We start from the raw sequence: 25,263 nt of genomic DNA, 5'->3' as shown, positions 1-25,263 counted from the left end.
GTGTGATCTTGTGGTTGTTGGACTTGAGTTTGATTCATGTTGGTGATGAGCTTCTTGAGTTACAAGACCTTAGAGCTCAAACTTTTGATTTGATCCGTCAATTCCTCAATGATTTTTGCATCAACTAACTTAATAGTCTCATCAAGATACCTGCGATCAGTACTTTTACCTACATCAATAGTTTTATCTGAAGAAAAATCAGGATTTGCGTCTTAAAATTGTTCAAATGCCCCTTTGTTTTAGTACTGGGGACTTCCAACTGGTTTTAATATAAGAATATCATCAATTGTTGCCTGGATAGAAGTGTTATTGCCTAAACTACTGTCCAACTGAGAAACGGTTGTAGTAGTTTCTTCTAATCTCATATCCAAATCACCTAAAGTGATAAGGACATGTTCCTCCTCTAGCTCTAGGATAGTACTGGCAGTCTCAACATCAGCAGTTTTGGATGAAGTTTGCCTTTCAAGTGATGGGGTGAAGAAAGGACTGCTCTTAGCAATGTGAGACTTTTTTATTAGTACTTGAGCTACTGCAACAATAGTTATGATATAATGATCCAAAAGGGGGTGAAAGAGAAGTAGCCTTGGGAGAGGGGCTTGGAGTTGGAGTGTTGATTAGCCCTTCAAATCTTTCTTGAGTTTCCCCTTTGCTTATAGCAGTCTCCTTTGGTGAGAGGACAGATGAGTTGGCTTGGGTAGAGGTTTGACATGTTGTGAGGAAGTAACAACGGACTATTTTCTTTGCGGCCTTTGAGTTACTGCGGGTAATTCAGGCACCTCAACATCCTGAACTACCTTTTTGGGTTTCTTTTGAGATTTGGTTTTTGTAGACTTCTTGAAAGTTTACTTTTGGTGGTAGGTGTGGGTTTCAAAGTGCTAAGTTGAACACTTTGATCACCTAGAGCAGTGGGCTTAGTTTCTATAACTGTTATCGATGGAGCATCAATAGTTGGGCAAGTTCTTCTTCATCAACCAAAGTTGATGATTTTAAATCCTTCATTCTCGCAAAAATCTCATTAATGAGACTTTGTCATTTAACAGATATTCCTTGGATCAAATTTGAGTTTGGTACTATCTTCATGAGATATACCATAATGAACCTTGGAAACATCAAAAATGGTTTTCCCTTAAAGGAAGTCATCGCTTTTACAGTATTTACCAAATCATTGAAAAGTGATTTAGAAAAGCAGCAGTTTTCACCAGTTAGAATTGAATATGCCAAATATAGAACGTTGAGTGGCAATTCGTTTCAACCAGTGGATTTGCATTACATGCACTGAAGTAGAGTGTGAAACAAAAGTTTCATTGAGGGGAAAAAGTTTAAAAAGTATAGCTTTTTGAGTTGAACCCAGATAACCCCTTTCAATGAGTTCAGACTTCAGAGTATGTGCAGCAAATTTTGAAAAAAAAAATTATAATCATTCACCTCCAAATGTTGAGAAAGAAGTGATGATGATATAAATACATTTAACTTACCTACCTTTGTTTTGATGAATAACGGCGTCTTGTTGTCAATGTCGTACTAGATTGAGGAGTTTTTCCAGAAGTCATTAAGTTTTTGGGGAAACAGATCATGATCAATCGTTAAGATGTTGTTGAAATGGCTTCCAATGATTGTCCTAATGATTGAATCATACTCTGGATAGTGAGGATTGGTTGTGAGATATTGCAACAGGTTGTGAGGGCTCTTGAATTGAAGATTTCTAAGGTTTTGAGCCATGATTACAAAGTATGAGAAGATGATGATGGTAGAAAGCAAGTTGTGTGATTGAATGGTGAGAAGAGGTTTAATATTAGCAAAAGCTTTCTTTAGAATTAAGAAAGATGATTATGGAAGATAATTTGTGATTGGTGAGGTTTTAGGTAGTTTTAGCAAGTAGGTGGTTAAAGGTTATCGTTAAAACCATTGTTCTATTGAAACAACGGCTAGTAACTCCAAACAAGTGTTGAAAAATAGAACAAATGTTGCTTGTCTTTGATAAGTAGTTTTGAATAAAAATGATCAATTCTTTTTAAAAATACTGATTTACATTAGCAGTTTGAAAAACAAATGTTTTAAGCATTTGCTTTCATTATTTTTCTTAACATTAATTTAGAAAGCAATATTTTTGAAAAACAGTGATCAATAGTTTAAAGAAAGATTGATCTGTACTTTTGAAAATAGTAGTTTTCTGTTATATTTGTTGAGTTGGATATTTACAAAGGAAGATTGGAATCTTCTCAACCTCCTCAAGAAATCGGCTAAGTATGGAATACGAGCAAGCCTAGATCATCGAGCATGGTTTACTACCTCGAGCATGGTCTTTCAGCATATTCTTCTAAGTGTTGAAGGCTTCGATTCGAGTAAGCTACACTTCTCCGAGCAAGAGTGTTCTTCTATCGAGTATAGATTGCCAATCGAGCAAACAACTCGATCATTCAAGTTTTAGCCAATTGATCCGAGCACATGATGTCCGAGCACATTGATGACGAGCATGGATGCAATAAGAAGATGTCATATGTTGCGAAGTATAGACTTCGAGCATGGTTCAGTTCCGAGCAAGCTTCGCATTCGAGGATGTTGAAGATTGCTAAATAAGTTCAACTGAAGACATTAAGAAGAATAGGCTTGCTCGAGGGACAAATTCGAGCAAAGCAATAATTAATCAAGAAGGATGAAGCATGCTAGAGAAGAATAATTTCTATCAGAAATTATTCTAAGTAAAGTGTGTTCGAAGTCACTCATCGAGCATGCACTGCATATCAAGTCTGCTCGAGCAAGATAGATATCATGCTCGAAGACTACTACACTTGTATTTTACTTTGTCATTCATTATGTAATAATTAGGGAATTCTAGAAGGAATGTCATGGCTATAAATAGAGTCCTAGGTTTCCATTTTAAAGAGAGCGGATAAGAACGGAATACGCGAGAGAAAACATCCAACGAATATTCTCTTTGTCTCCTCATACACCCACCGCCATTGTCACGAAACCCTAGACATTCCTTTCAGTATTTCATTGAATGATATATTAAATACAGTGAATCTTTGTCTTTGATTTTGTTCTTACTGATTATCCATTATTGTTTCGTGTCCATTGTCTCATACCTTCATTCCCATCCGTTGAATATTCTGATTCCGTCCGAATATTCAATCGACCTTTGGGTTATTAGATCTGCGTGTTCTTGTCAACCTACTCAAGGTTTGCACCATATTTACGGTCCTGACAAGTGTTATCTGAGCATTGGAAGCTCGCCGAAGGCCACGGGATTGAAGTTTTGTGATAAAGTTTGAAGCATTACAACGTTTTCGTCTGTGAAAGTTCAAATCTGAGAAGATGGATGATCAAGAGGTATCAACAAACAAGATTCCAAGACTACTAGGACAAGAAAACTTCATCAAATGGAAAGTCTTATTTGAAGCTACTGTCAACTATAATGACCCTGAGCTGTGGAACTCAATCAGTGATGGACAGTACATTCCTTCTCTCGCAACCAAACAACAATACCACCATTAAAAGAAAGATGAAAAAAAGAGACGACAAGGCACTGTCGATGTTGAAACTAGGTCTCTCTTGGGAGATATTGACCAGTGTCAACCATCATAAAACCACTAAGGAGATGTATGATGCTGTTATTAACATGTTTGAGGGTAACACAGAGCTCAAAGACATCAAAAAGGACAGATTGAAACAAGAATTGGATCGATTCAAGTTTCAAGAAGGTGAACGACTAAAGTCAGTGTTGCAGAGGTTCATGACCATTGTGAATGAAATCAGAACAACTGACTTACTGATTTCTGATTTTGAGCTTAATAAGAAACTGTTGTCCTCATTGTTTTAAGAATGGTACACAGCCAGCAAATTTATTAAAGAAAAGGCCAATTTTTCCAACTTCAAGTTGGATGATGTGATAGCATTTCTAAAGGCTGCTGAGCATGAGATGATAGAAAACAATATGATAAGAGAAGAGAAGCCCAGCTTCCCAATGACAAATTCTTTAGTGGCACCTATGGGAAACCTCACTCTTAAGTCTCATCAACAGCCAATTGAGGATGAACCAGCTGATACAAGCTCTGTGTGTGGAGGAAGTCAATCAAGATTTAATGTCCAAATGATTGAAGATGACACTTCTTCTACAGCCAGTAGACACCCTCCCTACACAAAAAACAATCCAAGTCATGGAACATATTACCAAGCCTTATTTTCTATGTTCATTGATTCCTACCATGCCTTTGTGCAAAGAATCTGATCAACACAAGTATAGTGCAAGAAGACCTTAAACAGATAGATGTGGATGATCTTGAAGATATGGACATAAAATGGCAAGCTGCAATGTTGGCAGTCAGAAGTAAAAGACTATACAACAGGACTGGTATATCATCTTTCTCAGGACCTAATGACCAGATTGGATTTGACAAGTCTAAAACTATCTATTACAATTGCTAGCAACCAGGGCACTTTGCAAGGGAATGTAATCAACCAAAGCAGTTTGGTAATCAGATGAATCAGAATCAGTTCTATCAGAACCAGCATCAGAATTACCAAGGAACTCAGTAGAGGAATCATCTAGTTAATCACAATCCCTATCAGAATCAAAACAGACCCCAGCAACACCAAGCTCAACAACAACAAAGAAACAATCAGCTTCAAATTCAGGGCAATCAGAGCAGAAGTAATGCAAATGTGGTGAATCAGGCTAAAGATCAAGGAAATGTTGCAGTAACAATAGTACCACAAGATGGGGAGTTTGACTGGAGCAACCATGCTGCAGAGATTGAAAAAGCAAATGTGGCATTCATGGCTAAGGTGCAGGATAAGGGAGAATCTTCAACATCACAGGTACAATCTGAACCCTCTATTTATGATCTTATAAAAGTTGATGAACTCAACAAGGAGATTGGAATGTGGAAATTTGAGTGTGGAAGGAAAGAGGCATTTCTGAATGTCTATGAGACAAGTGAAGCCACATATGAAAATCAAATTAAAAGTTTGGAGGAAGATTGTATGCAAGCCAACATGACTCAATCAAGGATGACTGTTGAGATTGAAGGTCTGAAGAAGATGTACACAGAAGAGAAGCTCAAAAACTCTGAGTTGGTGATATAAATAGAGTTTCTGAAGAATCTTGTGTCTACTGGAAATATTGTGGGATAAGTTGAAAAGATGACACCTGAAGAAAAATACAAAAAGGTAACAACACCTTTTTGTGATAAATATCCACTCAAGGTAGACAGAGAGCAAAAATTAATATCTAAAGCAGTTCAAGAGTGTATTTGAAGACAAACAAGAGTTTATGAAGAAATATGAAGATGTAACTGTGAACAGTGAAGGGGAGTTTGTTATGAAAGAGCTTGTTAAGACAGATGAGAAGGAAGTAAAGCAGACTGGATTAAGAAAAAAGAAATGAAGTGAATACTCCAGTGAAGAAAGCAACTGTAGTTGCAGAAGTGACAGATCTTCAGACGATAAAAAGAAAAACAAGAAGGCTTCAAAGAAAAAGAAGAATAGTGAACAGATACCAAAGCTACCAAAAACAACCCCTAAACTTCAGAAACATCATGAAAAGATGAGGAGGGAACAAAAGGTGTTTGATATATGTGAAAGACCTCAATCAAAGAACAGAAATGACAAATCAGAGAGACACATATGATCAACATCTTCCAATTTATCCTGTGTTCTCCAACCATGAGCTGTTTGACATTAGGGACGTTGAATATGTACCAATGAGAAGGTTTGTAGCTCATCAAGTAGCAAGTTCCTCAAGCCATCCAACCAAACTGAAGAAGATCACCTTTGTCAAAGATAAGTATCCTCAAATACCTTATGTCAGCAAACCAATCAAGATGGACTTCACCATTCTTTATGCCCTAAAACCTCTTTAGGTTTTGACTTTCCAAAGCCCAGTGACAAGATCAAGGACAAGAAACTGCTAGAAGACATGGGAAGCTTCGCAAAAGTATGGTGCAAGAAGTGTGATTCCTATGGACATCACACTGATTCATGTTGGGTGGTGGAAGAGACATTTGAAATTCCTAACATTGTTAGTGGATTTGATATGAAAGGATATAAAGAAATGTATGAGAAATATTTTAATGGAGAAAGAATTTCTTCTGATGGTGAGGATAATAAGTTGACCTAACTAAAGTCTGTTCTGAAAATCAATGAAAATGAACAGATATCAAATAAGCTTGTCAAAGGAAGAAAGTCAATTGAAAAAGGAAAATATAAGTTGAGACCTGGTGTCCTAAATGGAGAGGAGAAGTTTCTCCTGAAGTAGGTATTTGAACCAAGGGGCTTTCAATGGAGAACCAAGCAAGAGATAAACAACTGGAAGGAAAGCGTGATTGACAAGATTGAAGAAAGCATCAAATTACCAGTTGAATATGAATCTGAATCTGATGAATCTTGTGAAACAGTATATGAAGATCCAGTTCCAACTCCTGTTGAAGTTCAAGTTGAATCTGACTTGCAAACTGATCCAGTTTGTAGCTCAGACTGTAACTGATCTTTATATATGTGTATGTGACATCCCACATCGGTTGGGGAGGAGAACTAAGACTTCTTTATAAGGAGGTGGATACCTTCCCCATCATAACGCGTTTTGGGCGCTTAATGGTAGTGGATGAGAGGAGAACTCCACAGTTAAGCGTGCTCAGGTGGGAGTAGTATCAGGATGAGTGACCTCCTTGGAAGTCTTCACTTAGGCAACCAAAAGCAAATCCGTGAGGCGATGGTGGTACGTCTCTGCCAAAGCGGACAATATTATGGTGCGGCGGTAGCTGGGCTGTTACAAACATGTATTTGATGTTCATGCATCTTGTACTTAAATAAGTGCATACTCGATATATTCTGTGTGATTTAAGTACTTCGAGCATGGACTGTGCTTGATATTGTGTTTGTAACTCCTCGAGCACAAACAATTTTGCATGAGAACTCTCAGTATTTCGAGCACAAGTGAAATATTTCTGCTGTTCAAGCATGGACATATGTACTGGAAACTTTCTAAGTTTTTTGAACAAATTTCTATTGCTCAAGCACAATAATTAAGTCTTGAACTTTCATGAAGTCTTTCGAGCACATACTTTGAAATGATAGATTTGAAGTTTTCTCGATAGGATTCTTGCGTGCTCGAGTGAAAGATTGCTCAAGACTGTGTGAGTTTTCTAATTGTGTAAATCTTCAATGCTGTTTGTAAGTCATATGTGCTTAAATGACAAAATGTCTTTCAAAATCAAGTGCAACATGAATTTTTCAAATAAAGTAAATTTTGAAAACATAAATGGTTTTTAACTATGCAAACTGTTTTTGGTGAACTCATAAGAGAAATGATAAGATTATTCAGTTACAAGCTTTGAAGAAGCATAAAATGTTTTCTATCTAAAGATAGTATCCAACCTTGTGGGAAATGATAGTACATTGGTTAATCAACTAACACATTGATTATAGGCTTAAAAGGTCTTTGTTCAGTCATTGACAATTTGTGTGGCATCTTCTCATGAATGTAATTACCTATGTGATACAAATATAATGATCATGGTAAGCCAGATGTGGTGATACATTTGAAGATTAAGGTATGTTCACTAACACATCTCTCCGGAAGATGGGCAGAAAGGTAATTATCTAGTCATACACGAGCCTGTTGGTGTTTTGGTCACCCAAAAAGATTTATTTGCTTATCTGAGCAGAAATAAAAGGATAAATATATATACCAGCTTATCGAATAAAATTAAGTCAAGTATTACAAATATAATATATTTTAATAAACTCAGACTTAAAGGGGCTCCAAAGGAACTACAGAGGTGGGGCATACAATTCGTCTTATGTGTTTATATATTCATAGATATTTTTAAAATTTGTGCTAGTACACAAATTGTTAAGTCTCAACCCGTTTTCTTTATTTATAAATTCTATTATTATGATTTGAAAATTCGAAAGGTCATGGTAATACATGAATAGTCGATTTTCAATTTGTTTTCTTTATATAATTCTTTTATTGTCACGATTTTAATTGAAAATTCGAAAAGTTATGAACACTCGATTACAATTCAATTTCACTACTTATGTTAAGTTTACGTTATATTCACAATTTATTTCCACATTTGATATATTTTTCATATGTTCATTCAAAAATTTATTAGATTATTATTGAGATGCGAAAACTCATGAGCATTTCAATGATTGATTCCGATTTTAAGAATCTTTTATGTAAAGTTTATGTTGATTGTTAATAAGAATTTTATATTTACATTCCGTGTCACGTGAATTCTTCAAGCTTCGTAGCATGTCTTCTTGTTCTCCTAGACGCTACCCTCGAAACGTAACCCACAAAATGACAACCCAAATTATCAAGCAATTGGCCATCGCAATCCCGACCATGACAAACCAAGATTCATTACTAATCGCAACAATATATTCAAACCTCAAAGCTATGCCTAAGTCCATCCAAACCCAACATAACTCTTGGATAGTCAAACCTAACCCAACAAAGATATTTACACGAGAACCCATCCTTATGTGTAACATCTACAATTCCACCACTTCGCTACCACGATATCGAAATACTTCAAGCTGTGATAATTTCAGCCACCTCATCAACTTTGCCAAGAAACCATACATACTTAACACAACACATTTATTCCTACGATCGGTTACCCAATCATTTATATAAAACCTTCTGTCTTACCTTACGCTCATACCGAAAGCCTGCCACTATTGTAAAAACTCGAGAACACCCGTAAGACGCTGAAAAACCTAACTCGTTTCTGCTATGCAATATCTTAAGCCGCATTCCTTGCCTACTTAAAGTTTATACGGCTTCAATGCTTAGTTTTTTCAAACATGTCTATATATATATATATATATATATATATATATATTGCATACCTTTCCCACGTTTATTTCTTTTATAAACACCTTTTACATGAAATTTCAAATCTCAATTATTTTAAAATAGTCGATTAATAAATATATATATTCATATATTCACAAAATATTTCTTTATGTGAGGTATAATCAAGTTACTTTCTCCAAACAAATTTCATTTTAAATGGGTTATTATCAATATTATTGTTATTATTATTAATATCATCATCATCATCACTATTACTATTATTATTATTATTATTATTATTCCTACTACTACTACCATTAATATGCTTATAATATTTTACAAGGGTTTATATAAATTTACAAATAAAGTAAAATATTTTACTTCGACAATTCCTAAGCCACGAGGCTATTATAGCGATCTCTATTTTTTATTTTTTTAAAACGTCGCCCAACAGAAAATTCTTTTACGTTAAAAGTTTTTCTACGAAATTTTCTAAGCTTTAGCGCTAGCTAAGGATATTTTTTGCAAATTATTATTATTATAACTTTTATTTGAGTTATAAAAACACCACGTTTTTTTTAAAAATGATTTTTCACAAACTTGAACGAATCCTAACAATCATTTCTTTCCCCTTCTTTGTCGACGTCAATGATTTTTGATTAAGAAATCATGACACCGCCTCTATAACAACTTCCATACTGCAACCAATCTCCTAGAAGACAAGCGACGCAAGCTATTTTTATTGTTTTCCTTTTCTTTCCACTTCCTGTAAATATATTGAATATATTATTCTGTTTATACATCATCAAAATGATTTCATTTCGAAGATTATTGATATCGAGCTTGGTTATTCATTAATTATTCTCATGCGTTCTTCGTAAGTGGCACTATTGAATCGGCTTACTTTTGTTATTTTAATCTCGCAGTCTATAACCGATTTCCCATAAGCATAATAGTTTAGTGGAAATTGGGACCATGTACATGTTGATTTGTTATTTTTACACGAATCGTTTTGATTGTTTGATTAGTTCTATTTCCGCTCAATGTTTTATTCAAGTTATTTTGTTATTCTCAATTTCAATATTTCATCAATTTGATCAATATTTTATTTTGATCTTGAAGTTTCAATTATTTATTCTTGATTTCAATGCTTTATCAATTAGATGAGTGTTTCACTTTGATTATATATTTTATGATTCTTAATCTCAATGTGGCCTTTATTCACATTGATATTTTATTGAAAATTTTTATTTGTTTAACGAGTCATTATTGACTCCAAGAAACTTACTCTATTCAATTATTAAAGTTTCGTTTATCTATCTTATTCTCTGACCCAATGCTTTATCGACTTATTTTTCAAGCTAAATAACACATTTATTTACCTGTTATTCTCGACTTCAACATTTCGTTTAATTACAATGATGCTTACAAACTTAATGATTTTGTTCATTGTTCTTACCATTTTAAGAACCTTGTTTATTTCGTTTAAACTTAAACAACTTCATTTATTTGGACATAAGGTTTTCACTTATCCTCAACCTCAAGGATTTTTTTATATATTTTGTTAATTTTAATTCGTATAATTCATTATTCTTGTTTTCCAAAGTTTCACGTAAGAACTTATTGTATTTATTGTGTATGTTTTAAAACCCACACAATGAGACGGATTATGTGGACCATCCGACGATAAAGGTAATTATGGGTCGACACGTAATTATCCAAGTCCTCGCATGGAAGACATAATAAGTAGTTTGTGTGCAATAACTCGAAACCTGGAATGATTTTGAATGACGGGACAAATGAGTATGATAAGGGCATGGCGGATACGCCGCTGGCACATCCTATACATAAGTGTCCTTGTCATATTTCTCATTTGTGGCGTCTTTCATGCCATTGAAAGTTCGACGTTATTGTTTTTATTTAGTTATATATCGGTAAAATGTTAGCATTTTTAAACAACTCCATGTAGTAGTTTAATTCTTTTAAAAATTTTATTTTTATTCTAATTTCAGGACGAAATTTCTAAAAGTTGTGAATCCCGTAACATTCGTTACTTTTAAAACCCAAAAAACACGACCCATTTTTTTAAAATTTCGGTTTTGCATAAAGAAATATATTTATATGTGTGTGTGTGTGTATATATATATATCAAGTTTCGTTAATGTATTTATTATTCGTCAATTTTGTTTGTATTCTTATATGTATTTGAATCCGTTAACCCAACCCGCTGGGTCGTTTCAGTGTATTGTTGTTTATTTGTTTATCATTAATAAAGCATTCCCGACGTTCGAAGTTCATTGTTCATACGTTTAATACTCCCTTCAATCAATTTTTAACAACTAATCGATCCTCAAGCTATCGGGTATAATACGAAAATAATATGAATATAATTATATATACTTTTAACAAATTTTATAACATCTCAAAAGCTCAAGGTTCAAATCGTAAATATACTTTAATTTAGTTTTAAAAGAAATATGAAACTACAGGGACAGAATGCGAAAGTTATTCAAAATATTATATTAAAATAATAAAAATATTCCAGCGCACCCCCTAACCCCCGTTTTCACGTCCATGCTTTCCGGCCGCCGGAAAACGACGTCGGCGGGCCCCGTTATCCCAAGAATCTCGTTCGCATATTAATATTATTCGCGTATTGACTTTAGACTATAACGGAAATCATTATTATAAGATTATACTACGTTATAACATCTTAATCTTAACGGAATTAGCCGCGATACCCGCCGGATTTCCGACCAAGCACAATTAACACAAAATAACGCTATACGCTCCAATTATGATTATAAATAGCATCCTAACATTCAACTACACTCAGTTATACTCTCTAAACTCAATAATATACTCTCAAAAATCGTTAATTTGATCAACCAAGAATATTTTCCGGCAAGCTCGTGTTCATCATCAAATCTCCATTATCCCGGGTAATTAATATATGTTTTTATTTAGTTTTTACCCGTTTAGTAAAACCCCTAACATAGAATTAACAAACATGGACTAGTTTGATTGAATTGAATCCTAGGGTTTTAAATGAAGAAGATGAAGGATAACTTGTGTTTATATATTTTTCAATTCTGTCCATATTTCAAAGATAATAAGTGGCCTGGTGGTTGGTTCAATGCTATAACAACCATAAGACCCGGGTGAGGCCTTGATTCTTTTATTTTTTTTAACAGCTTGTTTGGTTAAATTAATTAAATGAAAAATCATAATAAATCAATAAAAATCATTTTTAAACTAAACAAAATTTTTATAAATAAGTATAAGTTTTATCTCACCATTTTCCATGTAAAAACCAACCTACATAAGCTCTAACCCGTTAAAATAAATTCGTTCATTAACTTTAAGTCGTTAAAATTCGTTAAATTTTATTTAACTTTTAATTCGTTAAAACCGGTAGAAATTAGTTAATTCGCAAACTTTAACCCGTGCCTTGCAAAATTCATATTTCTCATATTAATGTTAAGTTATTAGCCAAATCTTCTCTTAAATGGTTAAATCATTAAAATTAGATTATAATTTGAGTCGTTAGCATTAACTCGTCAACTTTAATTTGTTAATTCATAACTCGTTAAACTTTATTTTCGTTAACTTAGAATTCGTTACCTTTTAATTTGCTAACTTAGAATAATAATAAAATAATTCAAATCATTAGATTTCCATTAAGCTTAAAGTAATATTATAAATTACCTTTCGTTAACTTAATCTTTTTTAAAACAATATTATATCCAAGTGCCTTAAAATCCCATAAAATATATTAAAATAAATGCATTACCCGGTTAACCAAATATTTACAACTTTGTTAATCCCGTTAGCTAGTAATTAAATTTTCGCATTTATTTTATTTATAGTTCGAGATGTTAGGTTGCTTTGATTTCGTTAACGTGCTTTAAGTGGAGTTTGTAAGCATCTTAACGCTTTATAATGTTTTATTCATAACCCCATTTTTAATGCTTTATAATATTTTGGGGTGTAGCACGTCACAAATTATTCTTTCGTTAGTTATGCACATGCTTACAAACCGATTCACTTATATCGTGCATGTTAATATTGTTCGTGCATATTGTTTATGATTATACGTGAACCTGCTTGCAACGTGTTTATTGTTTTATTGGTGGAAGTTACGCAAACGCAACGCATACGCATAGTGGGAGGGTCCGACGGGACGTACCCGTGCCGTCTAACGTTACGACTTCGGTTGTTTACGTAAGGTGGTTCTAATTTCCCCGACTTCAACGGCTTCGGCTAAATGAACGGGAGGACGACACTATTTTATTTCATTTACATTATGTTTGAATATATATTGCATGACGATCATTGAATCGCGCATTTTATATCTATGTATATACGCAAAAACTTATGAAAACTCACCAACATGTGTTGTTGACAAAATATATAATTTAAACGTGTTGCAGGTTGATACGATGAAGTGCTAAGGATAAAGATCATTAGTATACCTTAGGTTATTTAAATAAAGAACTTATTTGTGAGTTTATGATGTGTTTATTGTTTCTTTTACTCTTATGAACAATTTGTGTACTTGCTATGCTATGAAATGAAATAAATATAATTATTGTCGCTTTTATAGCGTTACAAGCTTATGAGTGATCTGTACATTACACCCGGATATATTCCGCTTAAAGCCGGGGTGTTACAACATTAGTCCGCTGTCTCATTCTAGCTTTAACATTCAAATATGAACTATCTGGGATTAATATTTAATAAACACCAACTCAAAACCAATTAAAAGTGTAGGGAATATTTATAAAAGATATATATAATTTAGAGTACGTCAGTTCTCCAGTAAAAGAAACTTGGGAGGGGAAATGTATCCGCTTGCCTCAGATTTCTTAGTAAGTAAAAAGCGTTACAACTCGAGACCTAGTGATAAGCAAGTTCTCGAATGCATGAGTGTGTGTATGTAGTGAGATGCAAGTGAGTAAATGCCCTATTTTGTTCATTATAGCCCCATTTTTATAGTAATCGACTATCATGACATTAAATGTTATTAACTGAGTCTTCAAAGGAGCCGTTGGACCTGGTCAGCTTAGTTTCCACTCACTTCTTAATCATTACCTTGTCTGCTAGTTGTTGGGGATCATTTAGATGATCAATCAATTAAGATAATCTTCGTAAACGTAACCGACGCCAAGGATCCTCCATGTCATCAGTATCATCTGAGAGGAGGAAAGGGATAGGAAAGGCCGAGAGAGAAATGATAGGCAAGAAAACAAAAGACCAATTCTACAAGAAGAACTACGTGGAAACTAAGCTGGCCAAGGCCCAACGGCTAATTTGAATACCAAATTAATAGTATTAATTGCAACATACCGATTACTATATAAATGGGGCTTTGATGAACAAAACAGGACACTTACTCACTTGCACCTCACTACATGCACACTTCTGTACTCTTAACACTTGTTCATCATTAGTTCTCGAGTTGCACCACTTTTACTTATTAACAAATCCGAGGTATATGAATAATTTTTCCCTACCAAGGGTTTTTGCCAACGACCCTATTCAAGATCAAGGGTTTTTTGCTCGCTATATCCTTAGCCATTTACTTGTTAAAACACACACACTTGCCATAACATGAAAAATACACTACCTCACGTACAAAGTTTTTTCACTAAATTGCTTATGTAATTTTTGACCAAAACAGTTACCATTTAAGTGGAGTTTGTAAGCATCTTTAGTTTGAAACAAGAGGTATTAGGTTCGAGACTAAACATTCTATGTGGAGAGCCTATTTGAATGCCACATGTCTTCCTTTAGATAGATTATTATTATTATTATTATTATTATTATTATTATTATTATTATTATTATTATTATTATTATTATTATTATTATTATTATAATTATTATTATTATTATTATTATTATATCAAATATAAACATATTTGTTTTATTATTATCTAATTAGTATACAGGTTGAGATGGTAAGAGAGTGGAGATTGAGATGGTTTGGACATGTAAAGAGAAGACAGACGACGAATCCTGTTAGATCCGTAGAAAACATTACTATAGAGGGGAGGAGGGGTAGAGGACGACCGAAATTGACTTGGGATGAGAGGATTAGGCATGATTTGATAGACCTAAACCTCTCCGAGGACATGGTTGAGGATAGGAATTCGTGAAGAAGTAGAATTAAAGTTAAGGATTTTTAGAGAGAATTGAATACCTTATGGCTTAGACTTAACTTATTTAGGTCACATACCATAATGGTATTTCCCTTACATATATTATTATTATTATTATTATTATTATAATTATTATTAGCTTTTATATAGCTGTTAAACTGTGATCTTATTATTAATATTATTATAATTAGTAGTAGTTTTTATATAACTGTTAAACTTTGATTTCCTTTATTTTGCTTCATTCACATGTACTTAGAGCCGAGGGTCTCTCTGGAAGCCACCTCTCTATTCCTTTGGATAGAGGTACGGTGTGCCTACATCCCACCCTCCCCAGACCCTACTTATAGCTTTGCTGTCGGTGGGATTTTACTGGGCATGATTGATTGATTGATTTTTAGTATACAGGTTGAGTTATATTACAAAGGCCAACAAAAATGAGAAGTGCGAGAAGCCATAATTAACTAACACGTGTCAAGTAGGGACTAAAGGAAAAATGGTATAATAAAAGTAATATTACACATTTTCTCTCTCCACATGTAAGTCACATATTAATCCTCCCATCATTAATTAAAAACATGTGGTTGAGAATGGGTTTCTACAGTTTTCACAACTCAAGTGGATTTTTATTCTAACCTAACCCTGTATGTATGTATGTATGTATGTATGTATGTATGCATGCATGTATGCATGTATGTATATATATATATATCTGTGTATGTGTGCGTATCAAGTTTCGTTAATGTATTTATTACTCTTCAATTTTGTTTGTATTCATATTTGTATTTGAATTCGTTAACCCGACCGTTGGGTCGTTTAAGTGTATTGTTGTTTATTTGTTTATCATTAATAAAGTATTCCCGACGTTCGAAGTTCATTGTTCATGCGTTTAATATTCCCTTCCATCAATTTTTAACAGCTAATCGATCCTCAAGCTATCGGGTATAATATGAATATAATTATATATACTTTTAACAAATTTTATAACATCTCAAAAGCTCAAGGCTCAAATCGTAAATACACTTTAATTTAGTTATAAAAGAAATATGAAACTACAGGGACTGAATGCGAAAGTTATTCAAAATATTATATTAAAATAATAAAAATATCCCAGCCCACCCCCCTAACCCCTGTTTTCATGTCCAATCTTTCCGGCCACCGAAAAACGGTGTCGGCCAGCCCCGTTATCCCTCCAATCTCTTTCCTAAATTAATATTATTCGCGATTTGACTTTGGACTATAACAGAAATCATTATTATAAGATTATACTATGTTATAACATCTTAATCTTAACGGAATTTGCCGCGATACCCGCCGGATTTCCGGCCAAGTGCAATTAACACAAAATAATGCTATACGCTATAATTATGATTATCAATACCATCCTAACATTCAACTAAACTCAGTTATACTCTCTAAACTCACTAATATACTCTCAAAAATCATTAATTTGATCGGCCAAGAATATTTTCCATCAAGCTCGTGTTCATCATCAAATCTCCATTATCCCGGGTAATTAATATATGTTTTTATTTAGTTTTTACCTATTTAATAAAACCCCTAACATAGAATTAACAAACATGGACTAGTTTGATTGAATTGAATCCTAGGGTTTTGAATGAAGAAGATAAATGATAACTTGAATTAACAAACGGCGCCGGCTAGCCCCGTTATCCCTCCAATCTCTTTCCTAAATTAATATTATTCGCGATTTGACTTTGGACTATAACAGAAATCATTATTATAAGATTATACTACGTTATAACATCTTAATTTTAATGGAATTTTCCGCGATACCCGCCGGATTTCCGACCAAGCGCAATTAACACAAATTAATGCTATACGCTCCAATTATGATTATAAATAGCATCCTAACATTCAACTAAACTCAGTTATACTCTCTAAACTCACTAATATACTCTCAAAAATCGTTAATTTGATCGCCAAGAATATTTTCCATCAAGCTCGTGTTCATCATCAAATCTCCATTATCCCGGGTAATTAATATATGTTTTTATTTAGTTTTTACCTATTTAATAAAACCCCTAACATAGAATTAACAAATATGGACTAGTTTGATTGAATTGAATCCTAGGGTTTTGAATGAAGAAGATAAAGGATAACTTGAATTCACAAACGGCGCCGGCTAGCCCCGTTATCCCTCCAATCTCTTTCCTAAACTAATATTATTCGCTATTTGACTTTGGACTATAACAGAAATCATTATTATAAGATTATACTATGTTATAACATCTTAATCTTAACGGAATTTGCCGCGATACCCGCCGGATTTCTGACCAAGCGCAATTAACACAAAATAATGCTATACGCTCCAATTATGATTATAAATAGCATCATAACATTCAACTAAACTCAGTTATACTCTCTAAACTCACTAATATACTATTAAAAATCGTCAATTTGATCGTCAAGAATATTTTCCATCAAGCTCGTGTTCATCATCAAATCTCCATTATCCCGGGTAATTAATATATGTTTTTATTTAGTTTTTACCTATTTAATAAAACCCCTAACATAGAATTAACAAACATGGACTAGTTTGATTGAATTGAATCCTAGGGTTTTGAATGAAGAAGATAAAGGATAACTTGAATTAACAAACGGCGCCGGCTAGCCCCGTTATCCCTCCAATCTCTTTCCTAAATTAATATTATTCGCGATTTGACTTTGGACTATAACAGAAATCATTATTATAAGATTATACTACGTTTATAACATCTTAATCTTAACGGAATTTGCCGCGATAACCGCCGGATTTCCGGCCAAGCGCAATTAACACAAAATAATGCTATATGTAGGTTCCTGGACGGATCGTACACGGGATGTCGCTATCTGCGCAGGTGCGGAATCCCTGCGTAGGTAGATACGAGCGTAGAATACGTATAAAACAAACACACGAGCAATAACCTAAACACGTTATATTGATAACCCGAACACGTGACACGAGGTCACTATTACAGACTCTGACTTGTAAACACGTAACTCTCGAACTAATCAACTGAAACGAACCCTAACCAACCTCACGAACTCTCCTCAACTGTTACGGTGAACAGTATATATAAACACGACAACTTCGCCTCAGGCGAAGTTGTCCATAACTTCGCTTGTTCAACAAGTTCGCCTGAGCGAACTTGTTAACAACTTCGCTTGTTCAACAAGTTCGCCTAAGCGAACTTGTTGACAACTTCGCTCGTTACATAAACATAAACATAATCAAAAACATAATTACATTACAGACTCGATTACAAACGTTAGACTATGAACTACTGACATACATGTACCAACAGACTCCCCCTTGGCAGTAGCTTCATATCTTGATCTTCAAAGCTTGAGTCTTGTAATCTTGTATCTTTACGCGTGCGCTCCTTCTCTAACACATACCGACACTACCCTTTGATATTTCCTTGCTTGATCCTTCCAAGCAGTAATGTAGAAGATCTTCTTTTCGTTGAGCATCTTCAGATCAGCTTGCGATAGATTAACAAGATGCATCGGGTCGTAAACCCTAAGCACTTCTTGTTCATCCTCATCTTCCATTACCGCCTCCGCTGTTTCACAATCCACGAACCACCATTTTAGGTCTTTGAGCACGTCCTTGGGCATAAGCTTCATCGGTACTTCTTTAAGGCACCGGATCGGTTTATACTTCATAACCATCCAAGGCTTTCCATCAGCTCTCAAACCTCTATCCTTGTCTTGGACAAGTTTCCCCTTTTGTGGTTTCAGCAGCTCAAACTTCTTCTCCTTAATGCTCTCTTTCCATACGATCTTTCCGATGACTCTAGCCATGTTATTGTCACTTCGATTTATCAACCCCAATCTGGCTAAGTCTTTAACCTCACATTCAGGCAGTGTGTTTAATGATCTCAAAGTTCTCCTGAAGTACTGAATCCCGTCATATCTTTTGATCACGAAGAGCCGCAGCTGCTCATCATATATCCAGCAGATAATACCTTTCTTTGCTTCAGCGTATCCCTTAATATTGTAACTCTTTTTGAACATTTTAGGGACCGCCGGTTTCTTCGTCTTTACGAACCATTGAGCACAACCTTCCTTCCAATTCGGCTGCTCTTCCCATTCAGTATCTTCCACAACTGTCTCATCACCCATATCGGGCATCTCAACCTCTGGAATCTCGTGTTCAATATCTTCATCTACTATCTCCCCTTCTTCTATCACATTTTCAACAATAATTTGCTCACCGATCTTCTCAATCTCATCACTCGGCAGCACATCTTCTTCAAGCATAAAATCATCATCATCTAGCTCTTTCAACGCGTCGATTACATCATCAACATCATCATCATCATCAATATCTACCACATCATCACCAGCTGCGCTTGTAGACTCCCCCTCAGCTGTGGAAGTACCAAGAGCTATAGAAGTTCTTGGCAGCTCACCACCTGCACCTTCCGGTGCATTGGGATCATCGTCATGATCTTCTCTCCGTTTTGTCCTCAACTCATCTCCCCTACAGCTCATCTCCCCCTGAGATGCCAAGAACGCTTTCATAGCGTCTATGATCTTCCCATGCTCGACCAGGAGGGAGGCCTGTAGTTGGTTTGCTTCCACTAGGCTTTGAATAGTCTTGGACTGCTCAGCTACGATCCGCTCTAGTGAAGCTATCCTTTCGGAGTCTGAAGTAGGCGTTGGAGTTGGCGGGACATCAGCAGCAGAAGTGACCGCAGGTGGTACACTTGGTAACCCTGTAGTAGTAGTGACTGTAGACTCAACAAATCGTGCTACTACCACCGATGGAGTAAGCGATTGAGGTGGTAGAGACACAATTGTTGGAGTCGACGTCTGGACGGCAGTAACCTGTGCTGTAGAAGGAATAAGAGACATACCAGACAAGGCAGGTGGAGCAAAACGTACCAGCCTTGAAGTTTCTCCAGCTCCCGAACCCATACCTGTCCGTTCTCTTCTTGAACGTCTGAGCACTAGCTGAACTGCTTCTTCTTCATCATCTTCCTCGTCATCGTCGTCAACCGTTCTCATCCTCTTCCCAATCGTTCTCTCCCTAGACACCATCAATCGTCTAGCTTCAGCAAATGTCTCATCAAGGGTTCTCATCCATGGCCTGAGAACCCGAGACATCCATATCAAACAATCCTTGGCCGCTAAAAGCAGCATCAAGGTCGACGTCTTCAGCAGTAGGCACAGCAGGCGCAGCTGATACAGCATGAGGTGCTGCCGCCTGTTGTGGTCTTGGGTCTCTGAACTCGTCCCCACCAGCAGGAACATACTCCGGGTTGACAAGATACCCGAACAGTGGAGTATGCCTGGGACGCAGCTCAGGCTTGCTTCGTGCGCTAGAAGTGCGACACTGAGCAAAGATACGCTTCGTCACACATTCAACGTATCTAATAGGGCGTCTCTGAGGTAGCAACGGAGCCACATGATTGAGAATCATTTGTAAGAATCGAGGATACATAATAAATCGCTCACGCGCCACAGCCCTCCTCTGACGATCAATCTCGTAAAATATCAGCTGACTAAATGAATATCTTCTGTTGTAAGTCAGGGCAGTCATGGCAGACTGCATCGTCGCGCCCATTCCATCAGTTCCTGCCTTCCTCCCAGACATGCACACGATCAAGACGTGCATTAGGAAGCGCCACTGATCTAACAAAAATCCTTTTCTCCTCTGCGTGTCCCCCAACGGACCTGAATAACCCATCCTGAGATATGCCCCATCACGAAAAGGAGCGACGAACTCCGTTGGGTCATCCCTCGTTTCTTCTCCAAACTGCAAAGCCAACCGTATATCTTCTGAAGAGAACTGCACAACATGACCATTTACGGTTGCTCGCATCACCGGGGGCTCAACCCGGCAATCATACTCTACCGACTGCCAAAAGTCTTCAATGTTAGGTAGTGAAATAGGCAGGGTATTCGTGATCGCATGGAAGATGCTTGAGCGCAGGAGAAATGTGATTATTTCCCTGTAGTCCTCCATGCCACTTGCGTCTGGGTCTAACATGATGTACTGATTATGCGCTGGAAAGAACTGTCTTTGATCATTACCGTCATCACCACCAGCACCGCCAACAGCAGCCATATCTGCACTAAACGAACCAAGTTAGATAACTGTTAAGCAACTCACAAGTTCGCGTTATACCATGAGCGAAGTTGTGATTAAAACTGTATAGGCGAACTTAAAGGTGAGGCGAAGTTGGGAACAACTTCGCTTCATCTGTAAGTTCGTCTAAATAACTGTTAAACAAATTGATTTAGGCGAAGTTGAAGATAACTTCGCCTTATCACAACATCGCCTCAGGCGAAGATAAGTGTTAGGCGAAATTAAGCTTCAGGCGAAGTTGTGGATAACTTCGCCTTAGGCGAAATTAAGCCCCAGGCGAAGTTGTGGATAACTTCGCCTAAACCCTAACTTCGCCTGAACTTAATCGGCGACTGTTAGGATTCCAACACCGGAAATCCGGTGTTTTCGGCTAAGTTCGACGATCAAGGACATCAATACACATGATATTAAGGATGTGAAGTTGAAAAGGATGTCCATGCACACGTTAACACAAGTTTTTAAGATTTCGGTTTTGAAGGTCCGACGACCCGAGGTCTCGAACCGGGTAAAAACGATCAAGAACGAACAAGTTTGTGAGAGGTATCGACAACACATACCCTCAATGATAATAGAAACTAGAAGCAAAGATCGAAAACGGAGATAAACACAAGTTCGCCGGAAATCTCTTAAGTTCGCCGGAAAATCAAGTTCGCTGATATTATAATGAAGTTTACTATTAAAAAATCACCTTATATAGGGTCAGAGTTGGTCAGGCGCAGTTAAGGATAACTTCGCCTAGGCGAAGTTAAGCACAAGTTCGCCTGATTCAACAACTTCGCCTATATTTTCAGAATCAACCCTTTAAGTTTGAACATTTTGCAATTAACATTTGAAAGTTTCATAAAGAGTTAAACAAAAATGATCAAGTCTAAGTAACCAGATATAAAATAATACAACTACAAAAATAGAAAAACTTATAAAAATTTAACGAAATAAGGGATCAAATTTCAGTCTAGTCAGGGACCACTATGTTTTTAGAAAAGATCCTAACAGGAATCACACTCACTACGTGACTGTCATATAGATCCGTGTTTAGCCGTATTATGACATAGAGAAACAGGTTGTAAGCATGTAAATAACTTAAATGGTTTTCATCGTTTCTGTGATACGGATTAAGGTTCAATTTAGCTCAAAATTTAAGTGGGCAACAACTCAGAGATAATGAAGCCTTCTATCTATTCTCAAAGCGTATTTGGCTATACCCAAGTCACCCCGAATTGACTTCGACCCATAGTGTCTGATTAACTTGTAGATACTCGTTGTCTGCTTCCCGTTCTCTTCTTACTCCAGAATTGAGAAGTCTTGATTGTTACAATAACTCATAAGTACTTAAATTTTTTTTTTTTTTTATCCACACATACTTATAGACTTCGGGGTACTAAACCACTGCAAGTCCCGAATCTGGATCACTGCAGTGTCTTGAAATGCTTTCTTCACGGGAATCAGAACACTTACGGGCTCGTGTATGACTTGGTAGTCGCTTTTCTGCCTATCATTCGGAAAGAAATGCATGAAGACATTCAAAAATCTTAAGGAGTTTCCACGTAAAATCGAGTAATTTAAGTTAATATCACATACACTTTTACGCACCATAAAAAATTACCATGACATACAATGACTGTCCTAAAGTCTTTTAAGCCTAATAACTTCACTAGTTAAGCACACAAAGTTAGTATATATATCATTTTCCAAGGTTGGATCAATTTTCTGTTAAACATAGCAAAGAACTTCTTCACGAAGTATTAGACTTGAAAAGTAATTTCATTTCCCTTAAAAATTGACTTCAGTCACCCCGATCACGTCAAAGTCTTTAGGTAAACGACAATCCTGAAGATCCAATGGATCAACTGGACCGACCACATACAAGTATGTGTCCTTCTAACTATGTATGACCGACTAATTTTCAGCGACAGAAAGAAAACACATCATAATTGCCCCGGTCACTTTCAGTCATCTGGTTAATGGCGACCCTCATTCTCTAAATAGACACGAGGACCAAAACATATCCAAGGATATGTCCATCAAACTGAGGTAACCGACTAATTTTAAGCAATAGTGATGTTTTTTTTTTTTTTTTTTTTTTAAGTAATCACAAAAACATGGTTACTCAGGATTGATCATCCCGTTCAGCTCAATTAGGTTTTGAAATCTGGATTTATCAAACGCTTTTGTAAATAAATCAGCGAAATTTTCCAGCGTATCGACCTTTTCGACCTTGATCAGTTTCTTCTCAGCACAATCCCGTATGGAGTGATGACGAATGTCAATATGTTTAGTTTTACTATGCTTCACGGGATTGTTAATTACTGAGATGGCAGCAGTGTTATCAATTAAAATAGGAGTGAGTAAGAAATTCAGACCATAGTCGCGCAATTGTTGCTGAATCCACAAAACCTGAGAACAGCAGTTGGATGCTGCCATATATTCAGCTTCACATGTTGAGATTGCAACTGACGTCTGTTTCTTGCACTGCCAGGAAACTAATCTTCCACCGAGAAACTGACATCCTCCTGTTGTCGACTTCCGACTCTGATTGCACCCTCCATAATCAGAATCAGTATAAGCAACCAGTTCCACGTCTCCTCCCTTCGGGTACCACAACCCTAGCTTCGGCTTGCCCTTGAGATACCGTAGTATCCTCTTTGCACCTTTCAAATGAGATTCTTTCGGATTTGCCTGAAAACGTGCACAAAGACAAACAGCAAACATTATATCAGGCCTAGAAGCAGTTAAATACATTAATGAACCTATTATCGCCCTATACAGAGTTGGGTCCACATCTGCGTCACCATCTGATTCAGCGCCCAATTTGTGATTGACGCAGATTGGAGTGTCATATGGAGAACTGTCCTCCATCTTGAATCGCTTGAGCACATCATGAACGTACTTCGTCGGATGAATGAACATCCCGTCCTTCTTCTGATCAACCTGCAATCCTAGAAAGAAAGTTAGTTCACCCATAGCACTCATTTCGAACCTTTTCTTCATGACATCCTCAAAATCTTGACACATGGAGACTCTTGATGCAGCAAATATGATGTCATCCACGTAGACTTGAACTAGTAGGAAGTCGCTTCCTTCTCTCTTCACGAACAGTGTGCTGTCAATTAAACCCCTTTCAAAACCATTCTCGAGCAAGTAGTCCGATAACGTTGAATACCAGGCACGAGGTGCCTGATGTAATCCATACAGCGCCTTGCTCAACTTGTATACGTGATCTGGGAAGTCTGGGTCAGGAAAACCCGGAGGTTGCTCAACATACACAACCTCATCAACTTTCCCATTTAAAAACGCACTCTTCACATCTAGCTGAAACACCTTCATTCTCTTACATGCAGCAAACGCCAAAAACAATCTTATCGCTTCCAACCGGGCGACAGGAGCGAACACCTCATTGTAATCAATACCCTCTTGCTGATTAAAACCTTTAACAACCAGCCTTGCCTTGTTTCTAATGATAATCCCCTTTTCATCCCTCTTGCACTTAAACACCCATTTTGTGCCTATAGCATGCACATTCCTTGGTTTTTCAACCAAAGTCCAGACTTCCATCTTCTCGAATTGAGCCAACTCTTCTTGCATGGCCTCGACCCACGAGCTGTCCTTAAGAGCCATTTGATAATTTTTCGGTTCAATCTGGCTAATAAAGCAGGAGTACAAACATTCGTTCATTATACCCGTTTCTTTAATGCTTGTATAAACACAGGTGTGCTCATTCAAGCTACTTCTGGTTTGTACACTGGAGGACACATCACCTATAATATTCTCCAATGGGTGATCTTTGTGAAGTCTCGTGGTCGGAACAGCACCGACATGCAAATTATCTTCCAAATTTGAAGAGATCTCATCAATGGTTGTTTCTGGCTGAGAGTGAAATGGATTGATAAACTCATCTTCAGGTAAGGCAGCAGGGGTATCAATAGTGTTTGATGTGGAAGGTTGACTTTTCTCAATAAGCTGTCGTTGCAATAGATTCTCTTCCTCATCAAGTATCATCTTCGACGCAATTCTTTCTTCTTCTTCAGAAATTTCCAAATTAGGGATGTTAAATGACTTAAACAGCTTAACATAGTCGAAAAGCTCAGCAGGTCCATTGCTTGGTTTTGGCGATTGGTAACTAGTAATGTCGGTGTTACACACCACCTCCACCTTGCAAGTCGACGTATTGAAGACCCGTCTGTTGGGAGTCC

The 25,263-nt window shown here is 36.4% G+C and overlaps 1 pseudogene across 1 annotated transcript in view; it reads left to right on the top strand.

Moving 5' to 3' along the window:
- The first annotated feature begins 3,964 nt into the window (after positions 1-3,964).
- The window catches only part of LOC143544682 (cullin-associated NEDD8-dissociated protein 1-like), a 37,015-nt pseudogene continuing 15,716 nt past the window's right edge, over positions 3,965-25,263 (top strand). Inside the window, exons 1-2 of the transcript XR_013137290.1 lie at positions 3,965-4,054; positions 4,675-5,076. The product of XR_013137290.1 is annotated as a cullin-associated NEDD8-dissociated protein 1-like (transcript). The remainder of the gene's footprint in view (positions 4,055-4,674; positions 5,077-25,263) is intronic.

The sequence above is a fragment of the Bidens hawaiensis genome, unplaced genomic scaffold (assembly GCF_021521415.1).
Source record: "Bidens hawaiensis isolate Kalapana, Puna unplaced genomic scaffold, B.hawaiensis_p1.1 tig00013688_1, whole genome shotgun sequence".
Lineage (NCBI taxonomy): Eukaryota > Viridiplantae > Streptophyta > Magnoliopsida > Asterales > Asteraceae > Bidens > Bidens hawaiensis.
The sequence above is the reverse complement of the archived record's forward strand: the minus strand, read 5'-3'. Positions and strand labels throughout refer to the sequence as shown.